Raw genomic sequence first — 13,721 nt, 5'->3', positions numbered from 1 at the left:
ACACAGAGAAAAACTGTTTTTACGACACTAATGATGCCAGTAACAGTCGCTGTTGGGGAGGACAGTTTACACTGAGCATGTGCAGTTTAAAGATGCCTTTTATTTTTAAGGAGGAAACCATCCTGAGCTGCTAGCTGTCCAGTTTAAAATCTATAGTGAAGCACTTTCTGATGTCTTCTTATTCCTTTTCAGTATTGTGGATGTTTTGTTCAATATTTCCTTTTTGATGTTTGTTTACCAGCCGTATTGGTATCAATACTTCCTGTTATTTAGCCATAAATAGCCATTGTAGTGTCTTTGATTGAGATATGACTTATCGATCGTATTGATAATTTACGGAGAGCTTAGAGATGGATATCTGTGTAAGTAATGGCACAGCTTTTTTCCCCTTTTTTGTTTTTAGAATTAAGATTTTAAGAAAAGAAAAACAATTAAACCGTAGCTGAATCTGATCAGAGGAAAAGAGGTATCCGTCAGCTGTGACGCTGCGTTCTCGTTGATCTCCTTGAGATCTGAATGACATCAAACTTATTTTTGAAGTTTGCATTTACCCTGTTGTATTAAAAGAATACCTAAAGTTTCTTTTCCATTAGAGAATTTTTTGTTAACCTGTTTACTGGTCTTGATTATGCATCAAGTCAGAATCTGAAATTCATTTTTTTTAAAAAGGACGTAAAAACTCCCACGTTTTACAGCGTCGGCTATGCGGAGGCTGCCAGGCGTCGTATTTACACACCCATGGATGTTTAACTGTATTTATTGCGTACAAATAAATGTGAAATAAAGATAGCTTAAATGGAACAAGACTCTGTTTTAACACTTAATTCCTGCATCCACCTGTTTAAAATATATTATTTTAAAATAATGTGTTACATGACTACACAGAAGGATGTTTCAGCTCAGTATATAGCAAATAGAAAAAATATAAATAATTCTTAATTTTAAAATAAACATTAATCTGATTATTAAAAAAATTATTGGACAAAAAGTACATGGAAAAAAGAACTCGGTGAAATGGAAAAAATAAAGTTCAATATCTTGAAAATCAAATAGAATACAAGCTTTGTTTTCTTCCTTGTTTTCTGTATTTATCTGTTTGTATAAGACAAACAGTTTATCATAAGTAACTGAAAGTCTTTCGGCTCTTCGAAGAAAAACTGATGGAATCCAACAAATAAACATAACTAAAAACTGCAGCCTCAAAAGTAAAACTCATTTGTTGCTGATAACGAACGCAAATCCAAAGTGTTGTTGTTCCCACCCCAGAGCAGCAGGTGGCAGCAGCACGATACAAAGGAACTGTACTGTACTGGGATTTCTGTTCGTTTTTGTTTTTATTTTCCAAAAGAAGAAGCTGTTTTTAACGTAAACTGTTGATTATAGAGTTTTTTGTTGCAGTTTGACCTTCAGCTGAACTTAATGTTGGGTTTCTATTGATTTTAGAGAAGCTATTCGCTGAGAGGTTGTCATAATTCATGCATGAAAGGGTTAAAACATATCCTTTGTTTCATTTTTTAGTGAAACTCTGGTAGAGTAGCTTTGAAACTGATAATTCAGCATATACTAAAAAATAAAGCCTTTTCTTACAGTATATTTGTGTGTATTTTATTTTGCAATATTTCTAATTACCACACTTAAAAGTGAACAGCCTATAATGCTATCATGACTCATCACTCAAACGCATCTTTTTCTCTCCGTTTTGGCCTTCCGTCCACACTGAGACAGCGTTTTCGGTCAAGGAAAGCGCAGCGTTTTGAAAACGCTCTCCAAAGCGTATACATTTGACGCCGTTTTCGCATAGCATTGTGGAAAGCGAACTGGAGCCTTTTTAAAAACAAATGACACATTGTAGACTACGTCCACACATACACGGGTATTTCTGAAAACTGAGATTTTTCGTTTTTTTTTTAAATCCCATTCACACCTCAACACCAAAAACGAAGGAAAATGCTGCCAGGAGCATGCCAAAGCAACAGGTGGCGCTATATTCCTAACCGTGTAGAAATGTTGGCCAATCAGATGTCTAGACGCCTGGGCGGGAAAGAGTAAACAAAGATGGCGGCGCAAAGAAGCAGAACCGAGTACTATGTGTGGAGGGACCGTAACTGTCTGTGTATGTAAGCATTTAAACACTACAGAGAGTAAAATTAACAGTATTTTGTCTAAGTCCGCCATTGTAGAAATTAATTTCACCGAAACAATAACTTGGCGCACAGTGTGACGTCAAAAAAGGCGCACACCTTTGACCCTGCGTTTTCTCCGTTTTCCTTGTCCATAGTAAACGCAAAAACGGAGTTCTTGAAAATCTCCACCCAGGCAGGAATTTTTAAAACTCTCCGTTTTCAGTGGCCGAAACGTGTGGACGAAAGGTACAAACGCATAGATAAATCTACGTTTTCAAAAATACCCATACATGTGGACATAGCCTAGTCAAGTGATGCAATCATGTGATAAATTGTGACAGCCCCGTTAAAGATTAATATCAGTTTGTACATCCTCCAGATAGCTTTTCTTCAAATTCTTTAATTCTCAATCGCTTTTGTAACTTTGTACTTTTGTATTACTTGCAGCAACAACTCCACCTCATTGTTAGTCCATTTAAAAAAACTAGTCGCTTTTCCTTTTCATTTTGCTGCATGTTTCAAAGAGCCGGAAAGTAAATAAACGGCAGACAGAAATGAGGCAGGTCGAGTCACCTTGCGTTTCACGCATGCGCAGTGCTGGAACAACTCTGTCAAAACGGTAGTTTGGACACGAGCATTTTCAGACAAAAACACCTTTTTCAAATTGATCCGGCCTAGTGTGACGTAAGATCACAGGCCGTTCCAATGACGTCACCAATCACCACACTTCAAAGCACAAAGCCTGCGTTGTCACAGTAACGCATTCTGCGATAGGAGGTCATATATAGGAGTGAACTTGACTCTCACACAGCCTTAACTGTCTATCTGTCCTCATGTCTGCAGTGCTGCTGTCTCCTGTCACCCTGCATGTTTCTAAGGTTAGTTTTCTCCATATTTATATTGTTCTTGTAGTTTTTGTCCTCTGGTTTTTGTCCTTGAGGTTTGAATATATGTGTGTGTGTGTGTGTGTGTGTGTGTGTGTTTGTGTGTGTAAATATATATATATATATATGTATATGTTTTTTGTCCACAGATGAGGTTTGAAGTGTCTGTGTGGTGCAGCTGGTCTGGTCTGTCTCTGTACAGTCGAGGCTGCACCCACCCATAAAACGGTGGAGGCTCACCAGGACATGCACACCTCACAAGTTCCCGGCTCTCTCGACTCGGTTGAAGACGGGTTTCTTGGAGAAGGGGAGGGCAGTGAGGCACAGTCCCCCGTCCCCACTTTCTTGCACTGAGGTCTGTTTGTTGCAAATATTTTTCACTTTGTTGAATTCTCCCAATTCTTTGAATCTTTGGGCTGAAGGAAGGACAATACTCGGTGTATCAATGCTCAATCAACAATCATTTATTTCCATACAATTCAACAATAAGAGCATTACAACGTCCGGACGGGAGAGATGCTACCAGAGGGGTCAGGCACATGTCTCAGAATGGTGACGGGTTGCTCAGCTTTTTATAATCTCTAGTGGCCCCCAGCTAGTCGTAAAAGCCAAAACATCACATTTTTTCTCTGTTACAGCGCCTAAGTTATGACCTCGGCAGTTGTTTCTCTGCTTTCTGTAAGGTGGGGGTGTGGAATGTGGTCTGTCTATCTCCCCTGTCTTTAGACACAGAGTCTCCTGCTTACAACCTTCTCTTCATGATTCAACAATTAAGCATGTCAAGAAAACAGTGTAACACATTCCCAGCAGATCAAGGATACAGAGTGATGCACATTTATCTAATGAACTAATATGTGAATATGTTCTGTTAACTCAAAAGTATAATGAGAACTAAACTACATACAGCTCACACACTCTATATTAAAGGGTATAATGTGATCTACAGCAGTATTCTAATTCAACTACTTTGATTACATATATAAGGTAACATATAATAACAGAATAATCTAATAACTTGTTTTTATGTCTTATCATGTTTATATGTGTATTTATGTCTTGTATTGCTGCTAAGTAACTTTCTTGCACAGAGGTCTGTTTATTGCAAATATCTTTGACCTGTTTTTATGTCTTTTAATGTTTATGTGTGTATTTATGTCTTATATTGCTGGTAAGTAACTTTCTTGCACTGAGGTCTGTTTATTGCAAATATCTTTGACCTGTTTTTATGTCTTGTAATGTTTATGTGTGTATTTATGTCTTCAATTGCTGTTAAGTAACTTTCTTGCACTGAGGTCTGTTTATTGCAAATATCTTTGACCTGTTTTTATGTCTTATAATGTTTATGTGTGTATTTATGTCTGGTATTGCTGTTAAATGTGTATTTATGTCTTGTATTGCTGCTAAGTAACTTTCTTGCACTGAGGTCTGTTTGTTGCAAATATCTTTGACTTGTTTTTATGTCTTCTAATGTTTTTGTGTGTATTTATGTCTTGTAATGTTTATGTGTGTATTTATGTCTTGTATTGCTGGTAAGTAACTTTCTTGCACTGAGTTTTGTTTGTTGCAAATATCTTTGATTTGTTTTTATGTCTTATCATGTTTATATGTGTATTTATGTCTTGTATTGCTGGTAAGTAACTTTCTTGCACTGAGGTCTGTTTGTTGCAAATATCTTTGACTTGTTCTTATGTCTTCTAATGTTTTTGTGTGTATTTATGTCTTGTAATGTTTATGTGTGTATTTATGTCTGGTATTGCTGTTAAATGTGTATTTATGTCTTGTATTGCTGGTAAGTAACTTTCTTGCACTGAGGTCTGTTTATTGCGAATATCTTTGAGTTGTTTTTATGTCTTTTAATGTTTATGTGTGTATTTATGTCTTCAATTGCTCTTAAGTAACTTTCTTGCACTGAGGTCTGTTTGTTGCAAATATCTTTGACCTGTTTTTATGTCTTATAATGTTTATATTTGTACTTATGTGTTGCATTGCTGGTAAGTAACTTTCTTGCACTGAGGTCTGTTTGTTGCAAATATCTTTGACTTGTTTTTATGTCTTGTAATGTTTATGTGTGTAGTTATGTCTTGTATTGCTGGTAAGTAACTTTCTTGCACTGAGTTTTTTTTGTTGCAAATATCTTTGACTTGTTTTTATGTCTTGTAATGTTTATGTGTGTATTTATGTCTTGTATTGCTGGTAAGTAACTTTCTTGCACTGAGTTTTTTTTGTTGCAAATATCTTTGACTTGTTTTTATGTCTTGTAATGTTTATGTGTGTATTTATGTCTTGTATTGCTGGTAAGTAACTTTATTGCACTGAGTTTTGTTTGTTGCAAATATCTTTGACTTGTTTTTAATACTTGTAATCTTTATGTGTGTATTTATGTCTTGTATTGCTGGTAAGTAACTTTCTTGCACTGAGGTCTGTTTGTTGCAAATATCTTTGACTTGTTTTTATGTCTTGTAATGTTTATGTGTGTATTTATGTCTTGTATTGCTGGTAAGTAACTTTCTTGCACTGAGGTCTGTTTGTTGCAAATATCTTTGACTTGTTTTTATGTCTTGTAATCTTTATGTGTGTATTTATGTCTTGTATTGCTGGTAAGTAACTTTATTGCACTGAGTTTTGTTTGTTGCAAATATCTTTGACTTGTTTTTAATACTTGTAATCTTTATGTGTGTATTTATGTCTTGTATTGCTGGTAAGTAACTTTCTTGCACTGAGTTTTGTTTGTTGCAAATATCTTTGACTTGTTTTTATGTCTTGTAATGTTTATGTGTGTATTTATGTCTTGTAATGATTATGTGTGTATGTATGTCTTGTATTGCTGGTAAGTAACTTTCTTGCGCTGAGGTCTGTTTATTGCAAATATCTTTGACTTGTTTTTATGTCTTGTAATTTTTATGTGTGTATTTATGTCTTGTATTGCTGGTAAGTAACTTTCTTGCACTGAGTTTTTTTTGTTGCAAATATCTTTGACTTGTTTTTATGTCTTGTAATGTTTATGTGTGTATTTATGTCTTGTATTGCTGGTAAGTAACTTTCTTGCACTGAGTTTTTTTTGTTGCAAATATCTTTGACTTGTTTTTATGTCTTGTAATGTTTATGTGTGTATTTATGTCTTGTATTGCTGGTAAGTAACTTTATTGCACTGAGTTTTGTTTGTTGCAAATATCTTTGACTTGTTTTTAATACTTGTAATCTTTATGTGTGTATTTATGTCTTGTATTGCTGGTAAGTAACTTTCTTGCACTCAGGTCTGTTTGTTGCAAATATCTTTGACTTGTTTTTATGTCTTGTAATCTTTATGTGTGTATTTATGTCTTGTATTGCTGGTAAGTAACTTTCTTGCACTGAGGTCTGTTTGTTGCAAATATCTTTGACTTGTTTTTATGTCTTGTAATGTTTATATGTGTATTTATGTCTTGTATTGCTGGTAAGTAACTTTCTTGCACTGAGTTTTTTTTGTTGCAAATATCTTTGATTTGTTTTTATGTCTTGTAATCTTTATGTGTGTATTTATGTCTTGTATTGCTGGTAAGTAACTTTCTTGCACTGAGGTCTGTTTGTTGCAAATATCTTTGACTTGTTTTTATGTCTTATCATGTTTATATGTGTATTTATGTCTTGTATTGCTGGTAAGTAACTTTATTGCACTGAGGTCTGTTTGTTGCAAATATCTTTGACTTGTTTTTAATACTTGTAATCTTTATGTGTGTATTTATGTCTTGTATTGCTGGTAAGTAACTTTCTTGCACTGAGGACTGTTTGTTGCAAATATCTTTGACTTGTTTTTATGTCTTGTAATGTTTATGTGTGTATTTATGTCTTGTATTGCTGGTAAGTAACTTTCTTGCACTGAGGTCTGTTTGTTGCAAATATCTTTGACTTGTTTTTATGTCTTCTAATGTTTTTGTGTGTATTTATGTCTTGTAATGTTTATGTGTGTATTTATGTCTTGTATTGCTGGTAAGTAACTTTCTTGCACTGAGGTCTGTTTATTGCGAATATCTTTGAGTTGTTTTTATGTCTTTTAATGTTTATGTGTGTATTTATGTCTTGTAATGTTTATGTGTGTATTTATGTCTGGTATTGCTGTTAAATGTGTATTTATGTCTTGTATTGCTGGTAAGTAACTTTCTTGCACTGAGGTCTGTTTATTGCGAATATCTTTGAGTTGTTTTTATGTCTTTTAATGTTTATGTGTGTATTTATGTCTTGTAATGTTTATGTGTGTATTTATGTCTGGTATTGCTGTTAAATGTGTATTTATGTCTTGTATTGCTGGTAAGTAACTTTCTTGCACTGAGGTCTGTTTATTGCGAATATCTTTGAGTTGTTTTTATGTCTTTTAATGTTTATGTGTGTATTTATGTCTTCAATTGCTCTTAAGTAACTTTCTTGCACTGAGGTCTGTTTGTTGCAAATATCTTTGACCTGTTTTTATGTCTTATAATGTTTATATTTGTACTTATGTCTTGTATTGCTGGTAAGTAACTTTCTTGCGCTGAGGTCTGTTTATTGCAAATATCTTTGACTTGTTTTTATGTCTTGTAATGTTTATGTGTGTAGTTATGTCTTGTATTGCTGGTAAGTAACTTTCTTGCACTGAGTTTTTTTTGTTGCAAATATCTTTGACTTGTTTTTATGTCTTGTAATGTTTATGTGTGTATTTATGTCTTGTATTGCTGGTAAGTAACTTTCTTGCACTGAGTTTTTTTTGTTGCAAATATCTTTGACTTGTTTTTATGTCTTGTAATGTTTATGTGTGTATTTATGTCTTGTATTGCTGGTAAGTAACTTTATTGCACTGAGTTTTGTTTGTTGCAAATATCTTTGACTTGTTTTTAATACTTGTAATCTTTATGTGTGTATTTATGTCTTGTATTGCTGGTAAGTAACTTTCTTGCACTGAGGTCTGTTTGTTGCAAATATCTTTGACTTGTTTTTATGTCTTGTAATGTTTATGTGTGTATTTATGTCTTGTATTGCTGGTAAGTAACTTTCTTGCACTGAGGTCTGTTTGTTGCAAATATCTTTGACTTGTTTTTATGTCTTGTAATCTTTATGTGTGTATTTATGTCTTGTATTGCTGGTAAGTAACTTTATTGCACTGAGTTTTGTTTGTTGCAAATATCTTTGACTTGTTTTTATGTCTTGTAATGTTTATGTGTGTATTTATGTCTTGTAATGATTATGTGTGTATGTATGTCTTGTATTGCTGGTAAGTAACTTTCTTGCGCTGAGGTCTGTTTATTGCAAATATCTTTGACTTGTTTTTATGTCTTGTAATTTTTATGTGTGTATTTATGTCTTGTATTGCTGGTAAGTAACTTTCTTGCACTGAGTTTTTTTGTTGCAAATATCTTTGACTTGTTTTTATGTCTTGTAATGTTTATGTGTGTATTTATGTCTTGTATTGCTGGTAAGTAACTTTCTTGCACTGAGTTTTTTTTGTTGCAAATATCTTTGACTTGTTTTTAATACTTGTAATCTTTATGTGTGTATTTATGTCTTGTATTGCTGGTAAGTAACTTTCTTGCACTGAGGTCTGTTTGTTGCAAATATCTTTGACTTGTTTTTATGTCTTGTAATGTTTATGTGTGTATTTATGTCTTGTATTGCTGGTAAGTAACTTTCTTGCACTGAGGTCTGTTTGTTGCAAATATCTTTGACTTGTTTTTATGTCTTGTAATGTTTATGTGTGTATTTATGTCTTGTATTGCTGGTAAGTAACTTTCTTGCACTGAGTTTTGTTTGTTGCAAATATCTTTGACTTGTTTTTATGTCTTATCATGTTTATATGTGTATTTATGTCTTGTATTGCTGGTAAGTAACTTTCTTGCACTCAGGTCTGTTTGTTGCAAATATCTTTGACTTGTTTTTATGTCTTGTAATCTTTATGTGTGTATTTATGTCTTGTATTGCTGGTAAGTAACTTTCTTGCACTGAGGTCTGTTTGTTGCAAATATCTTTGACTTGTTTTTATGTCTTGTAATGTTTATATGTGTATTTATGTCTTGTATTGCTGGTAAGTAACTTTCTTGCACTGAGTTTTTTTTGTTGCAAATATCTTTGATTTGTTTTTATGTCTTGTAATCTTTATGTGTGTATTTATGTCTTGTATTGCTGGTAAGTAACTTTCTTGCACTGAGGTCTGTTTGTTGCAAATATCTTTGACTTGTTTTTATGTCTTGTAATCTTTATGTGTGTATTTATGTCTTGTATTGCTGGTAAGTAACTTTCTTGCACTGAGTTTTTTTTGTTGCAAATATCTTTGATTTGTTTTTATGTCTTGTAATCTTTATGTGTGTATTTATGTCTTGTATTGCTGGTAAGTAACTTTATTGCACTGAGGTCTGTTTGTTGCAAATATCTTTGACTTGTTTTTATGTCTTGTAATGTTTATGTGTGTATTTATGTCTTGTATTGCTGGTAAGTAACTTTCTTGCACTGAGGTCTGTTTGTTGCAAATATCTTTGACTTGTTTTTATGTCTTGTAATGTTTATGTGTGTATTTATGTCTTGTATTGCTGGTAAGTAACTTTATTGCACTGAGTTTTTTTTGTTGCAAATATCTTTGACTTTTTTTTAATACTTGTAATCTTTATGTGTGTATTTATGTCTTGTATTGCTGGTAAGTAACTTTATTGCACTGAGTTTTGTTTGTTGCAAATATCTTTGACTTGTTTTTATGTCTTGTAATGTTTATGTGTGTATTTATGTCTTGTAATGATTATGTGTGTATGTATGTCTTGTATTGCTGGTAAGTAACTTTCTTGCGCTGAGGTCTGTTTATTGCAAATATCTTTGACTTGTTTTTATGTCTTGTAATTTTTATGTGTGTATTTATGTCTTGTATTGCTGGTAAGTAACTTTCTTGCACTGAGTTTTTTTTGTTGCAAATATCTTTGACTTGTTTTTAATACTTGTAATCTTTATGTGTGTATTTATGTCTTGTATTGCTGGTAAGTAACTTTCTTGCACTGAGGTCTGTTTGTTGCAAATATCTTTGACTTGTTTTTATGTCTTGTAATGTTTATGTGTGTATTTATGTCTTGTATTGCTGGTAAGTAACTTTCTTGCACTGAGGTCTGTTTGTTGCAAATATCTTTGACTTGTTTTTATGTCTTGTAATGTTTATGTGTGTATTTATGTCTTGTATTGCTGGTAAGTAACTTTCTTGCACTGAGTTTTGTTTGTTGCAAATATCTTTGACTTGTTTTTATGTCTTATCATGTTTATATGTGTATTTATGTCTTGTATTGCTGGTAAGTAACTTTCTTGCACTCAGGTCTGTTTGTTGCAAATATCTTTGACTTGTTTTTATGTCTTGTAATCTTTATGTGTGTATTTATGTCTTGTATTGCTGGTAAGTAACTTTCTTGCACTGAGGTCTGTTTGTTGCAAATATCTTTGACTTGTTTTTATGTCTTGTAATGTTTATATGTGTATTTATGTCTTGTATTGCTGGTAAGTAACTTTCTTGCACTGAGTTTTTTTTGTTGCAAATATCTTTGATTTGTTTTTATGTCTTGTAATCTTTATGTGTGTATTTATGTCTTGTATTGCTGGTAAGTAACTTTCTTGCACTGAGGTCTGTTTGTTGCAAATATCTTTGACTTGTTTTTATGTCTTGTAATCTTTATGTGTGTATTTATTTTATGTCTTGTATTGCTGGTAAGTAACTTTCTTGCACTGAGTTTTTTTTGTTGCAAATATCTTTGATTTGTTTTTATGTCTTGTAATCTTTTATGTGTGTATTTATGTCTTGTATTGCTGGTAAGTAACTTTATTGCACTGAGGTCTGTTTGTTGCAAATATCTTTGACTTGTTTTTATGTCTTGTAATCTTTATGTGTGTATTTATGTCTTGTATTGCTGGTAAGTAACTTTCTTGCACTGAGGACTGTTTGTTGCAAATATCTTTGACTTGTTTTATGTCTTGTAATGTTTATGTGTGTATTTATGTCTTGTATTGCTGGTAAGTAACTTTATTGCACTGAGTTTTTTTTGTTGCAAATATCTTTGACTTTTTTTTAATACTTGTAATCTTTATGTGTGTATTTATGTCTTGTATTGCTGGTAAGTAACTTTCTTGCACTTAGGTCTGTTTGTTGCAAATATCTTTGCCTCTTTTTTATGTCTTATAAGGTTTATGTCTGTATGTATGTCTTGTATTGCTGTTAAGTAACTTTCTTGCACTGAGGTCTGTTTATTGCAAATATCTTTGACTTGTTTTTATGTCTTATCATGTTTATATGTGTATTTATGTCTTGTATTGCTGGTAAGTAACTTTCTTGCACTGAGGTCTGTTTATTGCGAATATCTTTGACTTGTTTTTATGTCTTATAATGTCCTCTGGTTTTTGTCCTTGAGGTTTGAATATATGTGTGTGTGGTGTGTGTGTGTGTATATATGTGTGTGTGTGTGTGTGTGTGTGTGTATATATGTGTGTCTGTCTGTGTGTGTGTGTGTGTGTGTGTGTGTGTGTATGTGTGTCTGTCTGTCTGTGTGTGTCTGTTTATTGTCCACAGATCAGGTTTGAAGTGTCTGTGTGGTGCAGCTGGTCTGGTCTGTCTCTGTACAGTCGAGGCTGCACCCACCCATAAAACGGTGGAGGCTCACCAGGACATGCACACCTCACAAGTTCCCGGCTCTCTCGGCTCGGTTGAAGACGGGTTTCTTGGAGAAGGGGAGGGCAGTGAGGCACAGTCCCCCGTCCCCCGACGCCCCTCGCGATGCCCCTCCTTCTTCGACTAACCCTCTGCAGAGGAGCCGTGAGAGCCAGGAACTTGTGAGTTTTGTATATCCACTCAGGCATCCTTCATACCTGGTCTGTAGGAAGTTCCTGTCAGAAGGAGGATGGACAGTGAACATTTTAAGCCCACTCGGCAGCGACAGATGGCCACCCCTTCCTGAGCCTGGTTCTGTCGGAGGTTTCTCCCTGTTAAAAGGGAGTTTTTCCTCCCCACCGTCGCCAAGTGCTTGCTCATAGGGGATTTTTGGGCTTTTTTTTCTTAAAACCAACCGCTGATAATTTCACTGGCATCAAGTTTAGGACTCTGCAAATATTTAAATGGATAATTCGTCATCAAGTGAGGAATGATCCATTTAAATCATATTTGAGAGTCACATATATTTGTATATAAATATGATTTGTTGGACAATAAGGCAAATCACAGACTAATTTGGACAATTGGGAAAAATTAAATAAATAAAAAAAATTGGATAAAATGCATGTGTCATTGTTTCATATTGATTTCAAATAACATACCATTTGATTTCAACATATTTTTGTTACACTTGCAGTGGTGTTATTTTGTTATGATCCTGTTCCTTTTAAATATAAATATAAACCATCTAAATAGAAATGGAAAACTAGAAAGATTAAAAATATAGCTTTACTAATCTGAAAGTTATTTGTCATTGGATCCATCATTCCCACAGTGGAAACACATTATCTCATATTATGTTCAATTCTGTAGTTAAAAGTATAAAGTTTAATAATGTCTATTTTTAGTTTACTTTGTTATAAACACATTTTTTAGTATTTTAGAAACACTAACATCATACATATCCAAATATGAAGCAATGTTTTAACTCCATTTACATACAGACCTGTGGCCAACTTTACAAACCATTTTGAATTTTTCCAGCTGAGGCGTTCAAAATAGATATACTTTTGATTGTCACAGTGTTATTTGGGCAGCTGCCTGCCTAATATAACATAACATCACCACAATATTTTACATTAAATTGAGGAAATTTATCTTTGTTTCCTCAGCTAAGAATGCTTGGCTGCTGTAGCTTGTGTTTATGTTGAGAGTGACATCTGATTTAAAAGCAAGAAGCAAAAGCCACTGAGCACCATCAGTCAGCACAGAGGCAATGCTACAAATTTAAGGGAACGAAGGTCAATTCTTTGTGTGTGTACATGCACAGAGCACATGTGCACACGGTTGTGCAGATTAACTCACAGATGTATATGACAACTCACGTTTGTGGCATTAACATTGTTTTCCAATCTTAAACAGAAACAGGAAGCTCCAACCCGAGGCGGTGCACTGTTGGACGGACCAATCGGAGTCTGCGCTGCGGGACTGTTTTGATCACGCGGACTGGGAAATGTTTCACGTGGCCGCCAGAGACATTGATGAATACACAGACTCAGTCTGTGGATTTATCAGGAAATGCGTGGAAGATGTCGTCCCATCCAGAACAGTCAAATCCTTCCCAAATCAAAAACCCTGGATTAACGGAGATGTTTGCGCGGCACTGGCGGCACGGAACACCGCCTTTGCCTCCGCGAACACATCGGACTACAAACACGCACATTACCAACTCCGGAAGACGATCAAAGCAGCCAAACGTGAGTACAGGGACAGGGTGGAACAACAGTTTGACAACCCTCGGAGTATGTGGCAGGGACTAAACACGATCACAGACTTTAGAGGGAAAACCAGCACACCGCAGACCACGGCCTCTCTGTGTGAGGATCTAAACGTATTCTACGCTAGATTCGACACAGCGAACACCATGAGACCGGACAGTGTGCGCACCGCGGATGACGTCAGTGCGCACACTGTGTCTGAGGAGGATGTGCGGAAGTGCTTCAGGAAGGTGAACGCACGCAAAGCTACTGGTCCGGACGGGATTCCCGGCCGCGTCCTCAGGTCATGCGCGGCTCAGCTGGCTGGAGTGTTCACGCACATCTT

This window comes from Mchenga conophoros, linkage group LG6 (genome assembly GCF_057382185.1).
Source record: "Mchenga conophoros isolate Kocher_MC1m ecotype Shallow Benthic linkage group LG6, M_conophoros_male_GT1.1, whole genome shotgun sequence".
NCBI lineage: Eukaryota > Metazoa > Chordata > Actinopteri > Cichliformes > Cichlidae > Mchenga > Mchenga conophoros.
This window is presented reverse-complemented; position numbering follows the sequence as displayed.